A 15694-nucleotide genomic window follows, 5' to 3' on the forward strand; every position below is an offset into this window, starting at 1 on the left:
TTTCTACAAATGTTTTTTTCTGTCACACCGGCTGGACATTGGGACATGCAGTATTGACCATCCACCATCAGATGGCAATGTTGTTGTAGACTAATTCTTCAGCAACATAGTCAAGATGGAACAGGCACAATGATTGCACTGAGGGTTCGAATCCTTCTGTGCATTATTCTAGCAGGTTAAAGTCCGACAGGTTTATTTGGTAGCAAATACCACTAGCTACCAAATAAACCTGTTGGACTTTAACCTGGTGTTGTTGAACTTCTTACTGTGTTTACCCCAGTCCAACGCCGGCATCTCCACATCATTATTCTAGCGCCCTGTTTGATGTGAAATTCCAAGGGCTTGATCTGAAAAGAATCATTAACCCTACATTCCAAATTGGTGATTTGAGGAACTCCAACATGAGCAGTATATTTCACTGTCCGCCAGGCTGAACTTATACATCTCCACCAGTTAAAGATTCAACTCCTGAACAAAACCCTGGAATTAAAATCATTGATCAGGACGTTAAAAATCACTTTCTGAACAGATTTGTTTATAAGTTATAAAAAGATCAGAGATGGGAAGCCAGGCTGTTGGAAAGGAAGAGATGGAGGGAAGAACGAGAGGCTCAGACACTAGCACATACTTTGTGTTCACACCTCAGACCTCCCGTCCCCCTGTATGATGGGGAGGGGGGGGGGGGAGGGGGGGGGGGCAGTGCTCTGTGCTGAAGTTTGTCAATCAATATTATTATTCTTGTTTTGTGAAGGAACAGGTCAGTCAATGGGGAAGATGATGCCGTAGCAGTAAGAACACTGGATTAGTAATCCAGAGGCCCATGCTAACGCTCTGGGGGTGAGGGTTCAAATCCCACCATAGCAACTGATGGAATTTCAATTCCATTAATAATCTGGAATTGAAACCGAGTCTCAATAATAGGAACATAGGCTTTAGGAGCATGAGTAGGCCATTTGGCCCTTTGAGTCTCTCTCTGCCATTCAATGTGATGATGTGGAGATGCCGGCGTTGGACTGGGGTAAACACAGTAAGAAGTTTAACAACACCAGGTTAAAGTCCAACAGGTTTATTTGGTAGCAAAAGCCACACAAGCTTTCGAGGCTCTGAGCCCCTTCTTCAGGTGAGTGGGAATTCTGTTCACAAACAGAACTTATAAGACACAGACTCAATTTACATGAATAATGGTTGGAATGCGAATACTTACAACTAATCCAGTCTTTAAGTAACAAAACAATGGGAGTGGAGAGAGCATCAAGACAGGCTAAAAAGATGTGTATTGTCTCCAGACAAGACAGCCAGTGAAACTCTGCAGGTCCACGCAACTGTGGGAGTTACAAATAGTGTGACATAAATTCTGATTCTAGGATCGCATGATAAAGACTCAGGAGGAAAAAAGCAGAAATATTTATGTGAAATAGTGTGACATAAACCCAATATCCCGGTTGAGGCCGTCCTTGTGTGTGCGGAACCTGGCTATCAGTTTCTGCTCCGCGACTCTGCGCTGTCGTGTGTCGCGACTCTGCGCTGTCGTGTGTCGCGACTCTGCGCTGTCGTGTGTCGCGACTCTGCGCTGTCGTGCCTTCGCGACACACGACAGCGCAGAGTCGCGGAGCAGAAACTGATAGCCAGGTTCCGCACACACAAGGACGGCCTCAACCGGGATATTGGGTTTATGTCACACTATTTCACATAAATATTTCTGCTTTTTTCCTCCTGAGTCTTTATCATGCGATCCTAGAATCAGAATTTATGTCACACTATTTGTAACTCCCACAGTTGCGTGGACCTGCAGAGTTTCACTGGCTGTCTTGTCTGGAGACAATACACATCTTTTTAGCCTGTCTTGATGCTCTCTCCACTCCCATTGTTTTGTTTCTTAAAGACTGGATTAGTTGTAAGTATTCGCATTCCAACCATTATTCATGTAAATTGAGTCTGTGTCTTATAAGTTCTGTTTGTGAACAGAATTCCCACTCACCTGAAGAAGGGGCTCAGAGCCTCGAAAGCTTGTGTGGCTTTTGCTACCAAATAAACCTGTTGGACTTTAACCTGGTGTTGTTAAACTTCTTACTGTATTCAATGTGATCACAGTTGATCTGTTTGTAATCTTAACTTCACTTTCCTGTCTGACTCCCTTGTCTATCAAAATCTATCTCAGCCTTGACTAAAGAAGACAGAGGGTAGCAGTGGAAGGATGCGTTTCTGAATGGAGAGCTGTGACAAGTGGCGTTCCTCAGGGATCAGTGCTGGGACCTTTGCTGTTTGTAATATATATAAATGATTTGGAGGAAAATGTAACTGGTTTGATTAGTAAGTTTGCGGACGACACAAAGGTTGGTGGATTTGCGGATAGCGATGAGGACCATCAGAGGATACAGCAGGATATAGATCAGTTGGAGACTTGGGCGGAGAGATGGCAGATGGAGTTTAATCCGGACAAATGTGAGGTAATGCATTTTGGAAGGTCTAATACAGATAGGAAATATACAGTAAATGGCAGAACCCTTAAGAGTATTGATAGGCAAAGGGATCTGGGTGTACAGGTACACAGGTCACTGAAAGTGGCAATGCAGGTGGAGAAGGTAGTCAAGAAGGTATATGGCATGCTTGCCTTCATCGGCTGGGGTATTGAATTTAAAAATTGGCAAGTCATGTTGACGCTTTATAGAAACTTAGTTAGGCCGCACTTGGAATATAGTGTTCAATTCTGGTCGCCACACTACCAGAAGGATGTGGAGGCTTTGGAGAGGGTACAGAAAAGATTTACCAGGATGTTGCCTGGTATGGAGGGCATTAGCTATGAGGAGAGGTTGGAGCAACTTGGTTTGTTCTCACTGGAGCAACGGAGGTTGAGGGGAGACCTGATAGAAGTCTACAAGATTATGAGAGGCATGGACAGAGTGGATAGTCAGAAGTTTTTTCCCAGGGTGGAAGAGTCAATTACTAGGGGGCATAGGTTTAAGGTGCGAGGGGCAAGTTTTAAAAGAGATGTTTGAGACAGATTTTTTACGCAGAGAGTGGTGGGTGCCTGGAACTCGTTGCCGGGGGAGGTAGTGGAAGCGGATACGGTAGTGACTCTTAAGGGGCGTCTTGACAAATACATGAATGGGATGGGAATAGAGGGATATGGTCCCTGGAAGCGTAGGGGGTTCTAGTTAAGTCAGGCAGCATGGCCGGTGCAGGCTTGGAGGGCCGAAGGGCCTGTTCCTGTGCTGTAATTTTCTTGGTTCTTTGTTCTTTTATTCAATGACCCAGCCCCCACTGCTCGCTGTGGAAGAGAATTCCACTAATCACCCATTCTCCTCATCTCTGCCTTAAAAGGGAGACCTCTTGTTTTTAAACTTTGTCCCCAGTTCTAGCCTCCCCATAAGTCGAAACAGCCTTGTGGTATCTACGCTATCAAATCCCCACAGCATCTTATATGTTTCAATGAGACCACCATAGTGATCATGAAACTATCATTTATTGTCGGGAAAAACCGTTTGATTCACTAATGTCCTTTAGGGAAGAGAATCTTCTGTCCTTGCCCGGTCTGGCCTACATGTGATCCAGAGCCACAATGGTTGACTCTTAATGCCCTCTGAAGTGGCCAAATGAGACACTCATCTCAGGGCCAATTAGGGATGGACAATAAATGCTGACTTTGCCAGCGGTGCCCGCATCTCATGAAAGAATAAAGGAAAAAATGAAAGCTCTTCCCTGAGTTCCAGCAGAAATGACAGTGAAGAGATAAAGGAATGGATGAGCGATGTTAAACTAGCGCTGAACATTAGCTTAGACCACACCAGGAGCCTTGTGATATGATGTGCTTCCATGGGGTATATCTATTAGTCCCAGGATTTATAGGCAGTTGGCAAGCAGCAGGATAGAGATCAGATGTACTTTATTTAGCCTCTTAGTGAACATTTATAGTCTTCAAATAAAGAACCCACATTATCGTTTCACCAATCCTTATGTATGATTGGGTAACAAGGAGTACTGTGCACATTTCTGGTTCCCATATAATAAAAAAGATATAGAAGCACTGGAGAGAGTCCAACATAGATTCACAAGAATCATATCAGAACTGAGAGTTCATAATGATCAGGAAAGGTAAGTTAAACAGCCTGGGCTCTTTTCTCTAAAAAATAGCGTGGTGACTTGGTAGAGATTTTTAAAATCATAAATAGATTTGATTGGGTAAATGTAGAGAACGTGTTTCCATGTGGGGTCCATCAATATAAGATAATCACCAATAAATTCAATAGAGAATTCAGGAGAAACTTCTTTACCCAAAGAGTGGTGAGAATATGGAACTTGTTCCCATGTGGAGTGGTTGAGTTATTGATATATTTAAGGAGAAGCTGGGTAAACACATAGGGGAGAAAGGATTAAGAAGATAAATGGGGCAATTTTCCTGTCCTGCCTGCCACGGGAATCGTAGCGAGACGGGGGGGGGGGGGGGGGGGGGGGGGTGCAAAGGTCAGTTGACCTTTGGTTTTGGGGCGAGTGTGGCCAGAAAATCCCACCCATAGTAATTGGGTGAGATGAGGTAAAATGGGAAGAGGATTATCTATAGCAGAAACACTGGAATGGATCAGCTGGGCTGAATGGCCTGTTTCTGCGCTGTATGTGCATGTGTAAGATATAGCATACTTTGATTCAATACCAACCCCCGCCCAACACCCCTTCCCCTTCGGAATCCTGGCCCCAGTAACTTCATGTCATTGAGTTTCAGTAAGGAGGGCAATTGAAGGAAAAGGACATGTCCCCATCTCTGAAATGGGAGGCCAAGCATTGGGGTGGTCTTCATGCTGGAGAGGTAATATTACAAAACAAAACGTGAACATTCTGAAAAAAGAGATAGGCTGTCAAATCTTTATTTGGATTAAAACAAAAAGCGTGGGGGACAATAGTTCCCTAGTGCATTCTCCATGACAACATCTTGACCAATGTTGACTTGCCAACCAATCAGCACCCCTTTTCTCATGTAGTACAAATTGTTGCTCCCTTTGAAATTTGGTATTCTTGTGTTTGTCCTGATGAGTGCAAGATGAAAAGCTTCAACAGCATGTATCTTTTTTCAGCAATACTTACATTCTATATCAAACAAAAAATTAGATGTTTAAATTAGTGGAATAAGAGCTTGATGAGGCAAAGAACTGGAACTTGGGCAATGTGAGGATGTATGAAGTTATTAGCACTCTTTTGTATGAATTATATATTAAGACACATATTATATCTTATTACAGATTTTTTAAAATAACTCTGCCGCAACTCCTTGGAGGGTTTTAATACCGTATTGTAATCACTTTGGCTACAGTAGTTTAATTAATCATCTGGCAAAAAGAGACCAGTCTCCAATAATTAGGACTGATGTCTCATGAATATGCAAATTGTATAATGAAGGCTAATTGCGAATGTTTCTTAAAAATGTTTTGGGAGGCTGCAACACAAACACACAGGGTGTCCCGAGTCTGGACAGCCCGGAGCTGGGAGCTGGAGGATTTGCTCTTTCACCTCGGACAACACACTGCTCACAAGGGCCAATTGTTAAATGAATCCTTGAAGTATCAATCCAGTGACCACTGGAAAGAGGGAGCTGGATAAATATTTGACGCACGGAAAAATGCAGGAATATAAGGGAATTGCAGGCCAATGAGCTCTTCAGAATGCAGGAGAAAAAGGGCTAGCAGGCACAATGGGATAAATACTTCCCACAATGTTTCAGAATTCTCTGGTGCTTTGACCCTTTTGACCAATTTCCATATCTCATCAAAGACAGTGATCATCAACATCTCATTTAATCTTCAGGACATCTGACTGGAGTCCAATCCTGTCCTCACTTGATGTCTACACATGCCCTAGGGCACTTCAGCCATCATCGTGTCCCTAGGTTGTTTAGCTCCATTGGTTGGGTGGCTGGTTTGTAATGCAGAGCAACACCAACAGTGCGGGTTCAATTCCCGCAGCGGCTGAGGCTATTCATGAAGATTCTGCCTTCTCAACCTTGCCCCTCACCGGAGGCGTGGCGATCCTCAGGTTAAATCACCACCAGTCAGTTCTCCCCCCTCAAAGGTGAAAGCAGTCTACGGTTATCTGGGACTACGGCAACTTATGCTGTGGACCCAGGTGTTGAATTTGGGAGCTTTCTGGTACGTTAGGAGACTGCAGTGTAAACAATGAGATCCTTCAGGCAGCAGAGTAATGCCACATCCTGTGTTGCTGGTGATATTGGTGGAGCTGGGATAAGGGTCTGTCCAGCGCCCTGAATATTCAAATAATCAAGGCAGATGGACTCAGGGCATGGATGGGACTGGGATATTATAGTTATTACTGAAACGTGGCTAAAGGAGGGGCAGGACTAGCAGCTCAATGTTCCAGGGTACAGATGGTATAGGAAAGATAGAACAGGAGGTAAGAAGGGAGGGGGAGTTGCATTTTTGATCAGGAAGAACATCATGAGAGCGGATATATCCGAGAGTTCGGCCACTGAGTCTATATGGGTAGAACTAAGAAATAAAAAGGGGGAAATCACTTTGATAGGGTTATATTATAGGTCCCCAAAACGTCAGTGGGAAATTGAGGAGCAAATATGTAAGGAGATTACAGATAACTCCGAGAAAAATAGGGTGATAATAATAGGGGACTTGGAGGGAAATTTGATGAGTGTATGCAGGAGGAATTTCTCATTCAGTATGTGGATGGCCTGACTAGAGAGGGGGCAAAACTTGACCTCCTCTTGGGAAATAAGGAAGGGCAGGTGACAGTGTTAATGAGGGATCACTTGGGACCAGTGACCATAGTTCTATTAGTTTTAAGATAGCTATGGAGAACGATAGGTCTGACCCAAAAGTTAAAACTCTAAATTGGGGCAAGGCCAATTTTGATGGTATTAGACAGGAATTTTCAAAAGATGACTGGGGAAGTCTGTTGGCAGGCAAAGGGATGCCTGGTAAATGGGAGACTTTCAAAAGTGTGTTAACCAGAGTTCAGGGTAAGCACATTCCTTTTAGAGTGAAGGGCAAGACTGGTAGACGGAGGGAACCCTGGATGACGCGGGATATTGAGGCCCCGTCAAGAAGAAGAAGGAGGCATAAGACATGCATAGGCAACTGGGATCAAGTGGATCCCTTGAAGAATATAGGGGGTGTCAGAGTAGAGTTAAGAGAGAAATCAAGAGGGCAAAAAGGGGACACGAGATTGCTATGGCAGATAAGGCAAAGGAGTATCCAAAGAGCTTCTACAAATACATAAAGGGCAAAAGGGTAAATTAGGGAGAGAATAGGGCCTCTTAAGGATCAACAAGGTCATCTACGTGCAGAGTCACAAGAGATGGGTGAGATCCTGAATGAATATTTCTCATCAGTATTTACTGTTGAGACAGGCATGGGTGTTGGGGAAATTGGGGAAATAAATAGTGATGTCTGGGGAGTGTACATATTACAGAGAAGGAGGTTCTGGAAATCTTAAAGTGCATCAAGGTAGATAAACCACCGGGACCTGATGAAATGGATCCCAGGATGTTGTGGGAGGCTAGGGAGGAAATTGCAGAGATATTTGAATCATCAACAGCCACAAGTGAGATGCCTGAAGAGTGGAGGGTGGCAAATGTTGTGCCTTTGTTTAAGAAGGGCTGCAGGGAAAAGCCTGGGAACTACAGGCCGGTGAGCCTCACATCAGTAGTGGGTAAGTTATTAGAAGGTATTCTGAGAGACAGGATTTACAGGCATTTAGAGATGCAAGTACTGATTAGGGACTGTCAGCATGGCTTTGTGAGTAGAAAATCATGTCTCACAAATTTGATTGAGTTTTTTGAAGGGGTAACCAAGAAGGTAGATGAGGGCAGTGCAGTTGATGTTGTCTACATGGACTTTAGCAAGGCCTTTGACAAGGTACCGCATGGTAGGTTGTTGCATAAGGTTAAATCTCACAGGATCCAGGATGAGGTAGCCAAATGGACACATAATTGGCTTGATGACAGAAGCCAGAGGGTGGTTGTCGAGGGTTGTTTTTCAAACTGGAGGCCTGTGACCAGCGGTGTGCCTCAGGGATCAGTGCTTGGTCCACTGTTATTTGTCATTTATATTAATGATTTGGATGAGAATTTAGGAGGCATGGTTAATAAGTTTGCAGGTGACACCAAGATTGGTGGCATAGTGGACAGTGAAGGTTATCTAGGATTGCAATGGGACCTTGATCAATTGGGCCAGTGGGCTGATGAATGGCAGATGGAATTTAATTCAGATAAATACGAGATGATGCATTTTGGTCAATCAAACCAGGGAGGGCTTACTCAGTTAATAGAAACATAGAAAAACTACAGCACAAACAGGCCCTTCGGCCCCACAAGTTGTGCCAAACATATCCCTACCTATAACCCTCCATCCTATTAAGTCCCATGTACTCATCCAGGAGTCTCTTAAAAGTCCCTATTGAATTTGCCTCCACCACCACTGATGGCAGCCGATTCCACTCGCCCACCACCCTCTGTGTGAAAAACTTACCCCTAACATTTCCTCTGTACCTACCTCCCAGCACCTTAAACCTGTGTTCTCTCGTAGCAGCTATTTCCACCCTGGGGAAAAGCCTCTGAGAGTCCACCCGATCTATGCCTCTCAACATCTTATATACCTCTATTAGGTCTCCTCTCATCCTACGTCTCTCCAAGGAGAAAAGACCGAGCTCCCTCAGCCTATCCTCATAAGGCATACCACTCAATCCAGGCAACATCCTTGTAAATCTCCTCTGCACCCTTTCAATCATTTCCACATCCTTCCTGTAATGAGGCGACCAGAACTGAGCACAGTACTCCAAGTGGTAATGGTAATGGTAGGGTGTTGGGGAGAGTTATGGAACAAAAAGATCTAGGGGTACAGGTTCATAGCTCCTTGAAAGTGGAGTCACAGGTGGACAGAGTGGTGAAGAAGGCATTCGGCATGCTTGGTTTCATTAGTCAGAACATTGAATACAGGAGTTGGGACGTCTTGTTGAAGTTGTACAAGACATTGGTAAGGCCACATTTGGAATACTGTGTACAGTTCTGGTCACCCTATTATAGAAAGGATATTATTAAATTAGAAAGAGTGCAGAAAAGATTTACTAAGATGCCACTGGGACTTGATGGTTTGAGTTATAAGGAGAGGCTGGATAGACTGGGACTTTTTTCACTGGAGCGTAGAAGGCTTATAGAGGTCTATAAAATAATGAGGGGCATAGATCAGCGAGATAGTCAACATCTTTTCCCAAAAGTAGCGGAGTCTAAAACTAGAGGGCATAGGTTTAAGGTGAGAGGGGAGAGATACAAAAGGGTCCAGGGAAGCCATTTTTTTCACACAGAGGATGGTGAGTGTCTGGAACAAGCTGCCAGAGATAGTAATAGAGGCAGGTACAATTTTGTCTTTTAAAAAGCATTTAGACAATTACATGGATAAGATTGGTTTGGAGGGATATGGGCCAAATGTGGGAAATTGGGACTAGCTTAATGGTAAAAACTGGGCGGCATGGATAAGTTGGGCCGAAGGGTCTGTTTCCATGTTGTAAACCTCTATGACTATTCCGATATTTTTATATTTGTACTATTACTGCTCCATCATTAACACCACCTACATCTTCCTCTGTACATCCGCTAGGGGAGGCAGTGGTGTAGTGATATTGTCACTGGACTAGAAATCCAGAGACCCAGGGTAATGTTCTGGAGACCTGGGTTCAAATCCCAGCACAGCAGATGGTGAAATTTGAATTCAATAAAAATCTGGAAAATTAAAAGTCTGATGATGACCATGAAACCATTATCGATTGTTGGACAAACCCATTTGGTTCACTCATGTCCTTTAGGGATGGAAATCTGCTGTCCTTACCCGGTCTGGCCTACATGTGACTCCAGAGTCACAGCAATGTGGTTGACTGTTAAATGCCCTCAGGGATGGGCAATAAATGCTGTACCAGCCAGCGACGTCCACATCCTATGAAACAATTCCCCTGAATTGGCTGTCGCTGAAACTCTCATTCTGCTCTTTGTATCTTCCAGATTTCACTATTCCTAAAGTCTCCTGATTAAACACTCACTCAGAACTGTACCAACTCACGCCAAGTCCTTTTCACCCATCACCCTCCTGTTCTCATTGGCTTACACTGGCTGTTAATCCACCTTCAATCTAAAATTCTCATCCTCGTGTTGAAATAGCTCCGTGGCCTTGCCCCTCTACAACTCTCCGAGATCTCTGCATTCTCCACCCTCGGTTCCCTGTGCCACGATTGGTGACTGGACCTTCAGCTGCCTGGGCCCCAAGCTTTGGAATTCCCTCCCTACAACCCTCCGCCTCTCCCTCTCTCTCCTCCTGTACGATGTTCCTCTTTGACCAAGCTTTCAGATAATCCTCCTAATACTTCCTCACTGTCCAATTTTGCTTGGTAACACCTCTCTGACACTTGGGTTGCTTTTCTCCGTTAAGGATGTTGTGTAATAATGAGATGCTTTTTATTGTATTATTTGTATTGTGTGTTTGTAAGGTGGAAAGACAAGACATCCATTTTCCTAATCTGAATGATCACTGGCCTCAGCTGTTGCCCATGGCAACAAGAGAAAAAAAATTAATGTTGGCTTTTATAAGCAGACCCTAACCAACAAAGCAATAAAATGGAGAATATTAGCACTTAACCTAAATTTTCAGGACTTGCAGGCTGCACACTCCTCTCTCTGTATTGGTAAATGATTTATTGTACTGATGCTTCATTTACAATAAAGAGGAGCTGGAAATGAGAAAAGGTACATTACCCTGAGGACTGGGCTGAAATAAATGGATTCAAGGCTGAGTGAGGCTGTTACGGTGATGGAATATGTGTGGAAATCAGTTCACCCAGCTTCCCTTCTCTTTCTGTTGCCTTGGACTGTCGCCGGTCTCCAGGAGATTGCTTTCTTTAATATCATTTCCCTAAACCTTAAAAATCAGTGGCATTCTCGTTCAGGGTGTGCAGAGAAAAGAATGACCCTCGGGATGGGGAGGGGGTTCCAGCCAGTTACTGAAATTGAACTTTGGAAACGATCACAAAAAATATATGTTATCCGGCTTTACCTGTTTCAGAAATTAGTTTGATTACACACGCAATGGAATGACTTATTGCACAGTCCGCAACATGTAACTAGATTCCAGTGACAGGGGAGGGTGAGGAGCAGTGAACTCCCTGAGCAATTACTGATTACACTGTTAACTTCTCCTGTATTTCACATATAGGCCTGTGCGTGTACTGCCTGTATCTCTCATTCCCCAAACAGAAGAACATGAGAAATGTGAGCACGAGTGGGCCACGCAGCCCCTCACGACTGATCCACCATTCAATAAGATCGTGACTGATCCTGCAACTCAATCTGTAGGACTGTGCATGTGCTGTGTGTGTTACATCTCCTGTCGGAATAATTACCTATAATTAGGGCTCTGTGTTTAATACTGATTGCATTTTTTGCGGAATCCCCAAGTTCTCTAAGATTGGTGTGGGAGGGTCCACGAGGTTGATTTGAATCCTGCTTCACTCTATGCCGGGCCTGGTGATAAAAGGCAGGCAGACAGTTGGTGCCTCTCTCTCTCTAATCGCTCCACTGTCTCATTGGAAAGCGTGCTGATGATATTCTGGACACTTAGCAGTTTACCAGAGTGGGTTCCTCATCGAGAAACAGTCGATTTCTCCCAGGTTCTGGGACTACCTCCACTCCACTCTACAGCAGTATCAGAGAGGAGACTCAGAGAGCTACATCCTGACAATGTCGGGTACCTCCCAGCTGTGCCACAGGAAGAGTGATTTCACATAATGGATCAGCTTCTCTTTTACACGTTTGATTCCTGAACTCTGGTCTCCAATTCTGCCACATTATGTAAACGGCCCTTATCAAAGTCACAAATGATATTTTTTGTTACCGCAGTCATTACTAACTCTCCCTCCTCATCTTTCTCAAATTGTCCATACTCTTTTACAAAGTTGACCACATTTATGGGGCTGCTCTGCTTGGCTCCACTTTTATCTATTCACCTGCAATGGATTCTCTTCCCATTCCTCTTCCCTCTGGAGTTTCCAAGGATCGATCCTTGGTCCCATTCTATTTCTCATCTATACGTGTTTTCTCTGTGACATCAGCTTACACTTCTATCCTAACGACCCCCTGGTCTACCTCAACATCACCTCTCCCGACACCTCCCTAATCTTGCTCAATGATCAGGCTGCTTATCAGATATCCAATCCCAAATGAACAGAAATCTCTTCCAGTTCAGTGTTTGGAAGCCATTGTCTTTGGTCACAGATCTACCTTCAGTCGTCAGCTACCCACTCCATCCCTCTCCCTGCTAACCATCTGAGGTTCAACCAGACTCTTCACAACCTTGCTCTCACATCTGACCCCAGGTAAGCTGCAGATGTCACATGCGCACCATCAGCAAGGACACCTATTCCCAGCTCCATAACATCGCTTAACATTGCTCCTGTTACAGTTCATTGGCTGCTGATATCCTCACTCATGCCTTTGTTAACTCTAGACTTGATTATTCCAATACCCACCTGGCTGGCCTTCCATGTTCAACCCTCCGCGAGGTTATCCAAAACTCTGCTGTCTGTGTTCCAACTCACACCGAGTCTTATTCACCCGTCATTCCTGTTCTTGCTGACCTACACTGGCTCCCAAATTGGGTCAATCTGCATTGGTTCAGCAACCCCTCGATTTTAACATTTTCATCCTTATTTTCAAATCCCTCCATGGTCTTGTCCCTCGCTATCTCTGTAATCTCCTCCAGCCCCGCAACCCTCCAAGATCACAAACTCTACCCACAAGTATCCTCAATTCTTATTGATGCTCCTTTGGTGGCCATGACTTCAGTTGTTTAGACACTTCAGGAATTCCCTCTTGAAACCTCTTTTAGTCTATAAAATAATGAGGGGCACAGATCAGCTAGATAGTCAATATCTTTTCCCAAAGGTAGGGGAGTCTAAAACTAGAGGGCATAGGTTTAAGGTGAGAGGGGAGAGATACAAAAGTGTCCAGAGGGGCAATTTTTTCACACAGAGGGTGGTGAGTGTCTGGAACAAGCTGCCAGGGGTAGTAGTAGAGGCGGGTACAATTTTGTTTTTTAAAAAGCATTTAGATAGTTACATGGGTACGATGGGTATAGAGGGATATGGGCCAAATGTGGGCAATTGGGATTAGCTTCGGAATTTTTTTTAAAAAGGGCGGCATGAACAAGTTGGGCCGAAGGGCCTGTTTCCATGCTGTAAACCTCTATGACCTCTATGAAACATCTTCACCTCTCGTTTCTCCTTTAAGAAGCTCTTGAAAACCTATCTCTTTGACCAAGCTTTGGGTCACTTGTCCCAATATCTTCTTGCATGAAATGGTGTCAAATTTAGTTTGATTCTGTCCCTGTGAAGGACTTTGGACTATTTTACTCTGCTAAAGGAGTTATATAAATGCAGGTTGTTGTTACTACATCTTTGTCCCTGGAGTAAAACCTTTGCTTTTTCAGTCAGTACCGAAGCTTTATTATCCCAGTGAGTGATGTTGTACTATTCAGGTAAGGTAACCAGCCCATTACTCTGCATTGAGTCTTGGAATGATCTGGAATATCTGGCCCAACATCCATATCAGAATTAGCCGGAGATCCCACTGGGTGACAGTGAATTCAGTTGCTCTCCACTCCTGTAAGGCCCCTCACTGAAAGAGGGACATGTTATAACTCAGGATGTTGGGAGTAGCAAGAAACTAATCCAAAGTGGCCATGCGGGGAGGGAGAGTGCCAATACGCACTGGTTCAAATGCCAACCTCGGCTCTCTGGAACTCGAATTGCCAAGCATTGTTTGAAATTTAAACCATGCAGCTTGACTCTGATTGGCCTTGGCATTGCCCTGAGAAATGGCTGCTATTTATTTTGGTTAACTGCCAATAACCATCAACTGGTGCATCCTCCATGTCAATGTCTCTACCAATCAGAGTCTGTTTACTAACTAATCAGCATTCTCTTTTCACAATATAAATTTGTTATTTTCATTGCATCGGTATTCTTGTAAATTGTCCTGATGAGTGCAAGATGAAAAGCTTCAATAAAATATTTATTTTTTCAGCAATACTCAAGTTCTGTACCACCAAATGACTAAAACCACTTTCTAGTCCGACCCCATAACAAAGCTAGATAATCCTTTAATAGTCTCTTTAAATCATCAGTCAAAATGCAATCTCAGAACTGCCTTCTGAGGTAATTGGAACTCAGCCAAGCATTCACAATGACATAATACTAGCCCTTGAGTAATCTCAATACAGACCTCTACTGAAACTGCATAAAATACGATGTTTTATCTTCTAACCTACACCATAAAGCTCATCCATCAAAACAGTCCAGCAGGGGGCTTTTGTAAAAAAAACTCTTATTGACAGCTGCAGGCTGTTTTTCATTTCTAAAGAACAGGAGATTAGAAAAAGCATCTGATCACGATACATCAACAGACCTTATCTTGCCATCAACAATGTTTATATTTATTGCATAAAGCTGTGACTTCCGCACTGTGGGTTAAAGCCTTTAGACCAGTCAAAATGAGGGTTTGTGTGAACTCAGCATTAAGTTCAAATGGCCCTGCTGATATTGCGTTTCCTTCTTGTATGGGTCATGCCCCACCCAACCCCCACCCTCTGCTGCAACAATGGGATTCATCAAAAATCCCGGGGTGGTGGCGGGAAAATATGTCTGAAAAGAAAGGTTTTTGTTAGAAAATGAATGGATTCTGGGAGAGTGGGAGTCATTTCCATGGGCCCCAGTGACAACCTAACACCCTCACAACCCCAAACCCTCTCCCCAGAACTCCGGCTCCCGATGATACTATTCCCACCGATTTCAGGTGGGACTCAATGTTAGGGTGAATAGAATAAAAAAGGTCGTGAATGAAGCCCAGTCCATCACGCAAACCAGCCTCTCATCCATCGACTCTGTCTACACTTCCCGCTGCCTCGGCAAAGCAGCCAGCATAATTAAGGACCCCACGCATCCCGGACATTCTCTCTTCCACCTTCTTCCGTCGGGAAAAATATACAAAAGTCTGAGATCACGTACCGACCGACTCAAGAGCAGCTTCTTCCCTGCTGCCGTCTGACTTTTGAATGGACCTACCTCGCATTAAGCTGAACTTTCTCTACACCCTAGCTATGACTGTAACACTACATTCTGCACTCTCTCCTTTCCTTCTCTATGAACGGTATGCTTTGCCTGTATAGCGCGCAAGAAACAATACTTTTCACTATGTTAATACATGTGACAATAATAAATCAAATTAAAATATCTCCCGGGGTGACTTGGCAGTTTGCCACCCGTCTCAACTGTTCAATTAAAACAGGCGTTGTAATGTAACAAAGCGAGTGGGAATCAGGGAATAGGTGGCTGGTGAAAGAGTCAGGGGTCCAAACAAAACTGTATAGCTGGGGGTGACTGTTAGGGTATGATAGGGCAAAGAAATGGAGGATTTGAAGATGAGGATCTTAAAAGTAATTTATTGGGGTGTGCGCTGTGCTATTTAACATTATTGTTCAACTTCATTATTCCTTAGTCGATGTTTCAGTGGAGGAGCATTTTGGGCTTAGCGACCATAATTCCATGAGATTTCAGGTAGTCATGGATAAGGACAAGAGAGGCCCTCGGGTGATGGTGCTTAATTGAGAGAGGGCCAATTCCATCCAAATTAGACAGGAAC

At 44.0% G+C, this 15694-nt stretch overlaps 1 protein-coding gene across 3 annotated transcripts in view; it reads right to left on the reverse strand.

Annotated features, from left to right (window-relative positions):
- tox2 (TOX high mobility group box family member 2) overlaps nt 1-15694 on the reverse strand; it is a 186593-nt gene that overhangs the window by 38727 nt on the left and 132172 nt on the right. The window lies entirely within an intron of this gene.

Source organism: Mustelus asterias, chromosome 20 (assembly GCF_964213995.1).
Source record: "Mustelus asterias chromosome 20, sMusAst1.hap1.1, whole genome shotgun sequence".
Taxonomy (NCBI): domain Eukaryota; kingdom Metazoa; phylum Chordata; class Chondrichthyes; order Carcharhiniformes; family Triakidae; genus Mustelus; species Mustelus asterias.